A 2,994-nucleotide genomic window follows, 5' to 3' on the forward strand; every position below is an offset into this window, starting at 1 on the left:
AAAGTGCAGTGTGTCAAACAGTTACATTGCAGCCCGTTCACCAATTCTTCCATTGCCTTTTTCTCACTGCTTTCTGTGCAAACATGCAGGACAGGACCTCTATGGCTATTCTAAACAACTTGTTGGTATCAAGCTGACCTTTTCAGCCTGACCATAAAAAGTCAGTGTGAGGTACTTGACCAAAAATCATGAGGAGCAGAGACCATCTGACTATGCAGTTCATTGTTTTAAGGGCTTGTCATTTCTTGATATCATTTATTTACTTACAATTAACTATTTAAAAACCTATTTTGAAAACATAATTCTATATTGATTCTTTGGGTACTTCGCATCATACACCCTAATCCTACTCTCCTCCCAGACCCTCCATATCCTCTCCTTGCCCTTGAAACATTTCCCCAGCCCCCCAAATCAATTATAATCAAAGGAACTCTGAGCCACAAAGACAGAAAACTTAGAATTGTAAGTCGGTTTTATTTCCCTAATTGCCATTTTTAATTCTTATAGACAAGGAATTATATAGTTCTTCAATTTTATTTGAAGAGAGTTTTTTGTTGTTGTTTTCTCTGTGATCAAGTCTTAATTCTATGTCTGGATGAACTGTAACTTTTTCTCTTAATTTAAGCCCAGTGTTAACTGAATAATTGTTATCAAGAGAAAGCAATTATTTTTAACATATGACTAGTGTCTAAGGATTCCAGAACTTCTCTCTTGCCTAAGCCTCACACATGTTAACTTTGACTCCAAGACCAAGACCTTAAACTACTCATGTATATGGTAAGATACAATGCTATGTGTGTTATCTAAAAGTTATCATTTGAAAATGCAGAGATAGTGACCAAAATAGAGAAATCTTAAGATAAAAAAATACATTTCTGGAATTTAATCATGTAGCATAATCATTTGTTTTTAAATTACTTGTTTGAAAAACTGTATTGTTTTTGAAAAATTCATATGTGGACACTATCTTCTCATTCCAACTACTCCCTCATTTTCCTTGCCTCATCCCAGTCTGTGGTATCTATTTAATTTTTAGTGATATGTGCACCACCTTTCCGATTTTCAGCTTTACTCAGGTGACTATAGGTCTTTGCATAGGATTGAGGCCTCATGGGCTTTTCCACATCCAACTTGTCATTTGTTGGTATCCCTGTTGATACTTGTTTTTTAAACTTAAAGTAGAAAAAACACTTTCTTGTGAGTTTAATTTTGATATATATGGAATAAAATTAAAATATTTTCAAGGACAGCATATTTTTATATTTTTACTTGTATAAGTACATCTATTTTCATAATCTCCCACGATTCTCTGTAAGAGTCATTCTAAAGTAAAAAATAGTTTGCTATTTTTTAAGGTGCTGGACAAAAATACTGTTATTAACCAAGTAGAGAGTGCTTAGACAACAAAAGCATTTGTTAAAGTCTACTGCCTGTTTATTATTTAAGAATAGTAACAGAAGTGCTCAATGTAGGGAATGCACTCTTATTCTACCTATAGTTAATTTTTTATACCAGAGTTTTTGCATAGCATTTTTCATCTCTGGATTTCTCAGGGTGTATATTAAAGGATTTAACATGGGAGTAATAATTGTAAATACCACACTTATTGATTTATCAATAGGAAAGTTAGACACTGGTCTAACATAAATGAAAATGCAGGGAACAAAAAAAAGGACAACCACAGTGATGTGAGAACCACAGGTGGACAAGGCTTTTCTTCTCCCTTCCTGACTGTAACTTTTAAGAGTGTTTAGAATGAATGCATAGGAGATTAGGAGAAGGATAAAAATGATCATACAGATTGCTCCACCGTTGGCAACCACAGTAAGACCAATGAAGTAAGTGTCACTACATGCCAGTGTCAATAGTGGGTACATGTCACAGATAAAGTGGTCAATGACATTGGGTCCACAAAAAGGGAGATTAGACACAAAAATAAGTTGAACCAAGGAGTGGACAAAGCCACCAACCCAGGCTATCACCAACAGAAGGATGCAAATCTTTCTATTCATGATGGTCAAATAATGAAGGGGCTTACAGATGGCCACATAGCGATCAAAGGCCATCACCACCAGGAGGAAGACTTCAGCACCACCAAATAAGTGCTCAATAAAGAGTTGGCCCATGCAAGCTGTGAATGAGATAGTCTTTTTGTCAGCGAGTAAGTCCATAATCAACTTGGGTGATGTGGAAGTGGCATAGATAGCATCCATGATTGACAGATAGCAAGGAAGACATACATTGGGGAGTCCAAGGAGGGGCTGGCAATCACTGTCCCCACAATGAGCAGGTTACCCACCATTGTCACAAGATAGATTAGCAAAAACATGGCAAACAATGCTTTTTGTCCAGTTGGATCCTGAATGAGACCCAGAAGGATAAATTCTGTGACATTGTTTCTCTGTCCCATTTAAATATATTTCAATTATGTCTCAATAGGAAGCTCAGGAGAACAGTGTCTGCAATGGTATTACAAAAAGAAAATGTGTTTATGCTGTTATTAAGCACATCTTCAGTAAAACTGAAACTAATCAAAATAGAAATAAGAGATAAGTAGTAAATTGAGGAGTGTGGTTTCAACATGTAAAGAAATATTTTCTATGTAAGATTTCCTTATATGTAACATTTACATATAGGAGAAAATACTGAAAATACAACTCATGTGTGTAAATTAAAAAAAAAACAAGCACAAGCAAAGGAATAGTTTAAGCTCAGTGTGAAAAGTCTTGGGCTTGAGTCATATAATCAAAATGTAAGTAGAAATATGTTTGTATTTGCACAATTAGAAATAAAAAGATTGAACTATATGACATCAGAATCCTGTCTTTTCAAGCAGTCTACACTGATGAGAATGTGGCCCTGAATTTTCCTTTCATTGACTTTGTTTTCTTTCTTATATCTTATCACCAAATAAAAATTCCCAAATCAGTTGATAATACTTAAAAATGCTGTCTGGTAGTCACAGAGATATGATGACTTCACTGAGAAAAATCA

General features: G+C 34.9%; 1 pseudogene; it reads right to left on the minus strand.

Moving 5' to 3' along the window:
* Positions 1-1,463: 1,463 nt before the first annotated feature.
* Positions 1,464-2,410, minus strand: LOC130876253 (olfactory receptor 4A5-like; annotated as a pseudogene).
* Between the last annotated feature and the right edge of the window lie 584 nt (positions 2,411-2,994).

The sequence above is a fragment of the Chionomys nivalis genome, chromosome 1 (assembly GCF_950005125.1).
Source record: "Chionomys nivalis chromosome 1, mChiNiv1.1, whole genome shotgun sequence".
Lineage (NCBI taxonomy): Eukaryota > Metazoa > Chordata > Mammalia > Rodentia > Cricetidae > Chionomys > Chionomys nivalis.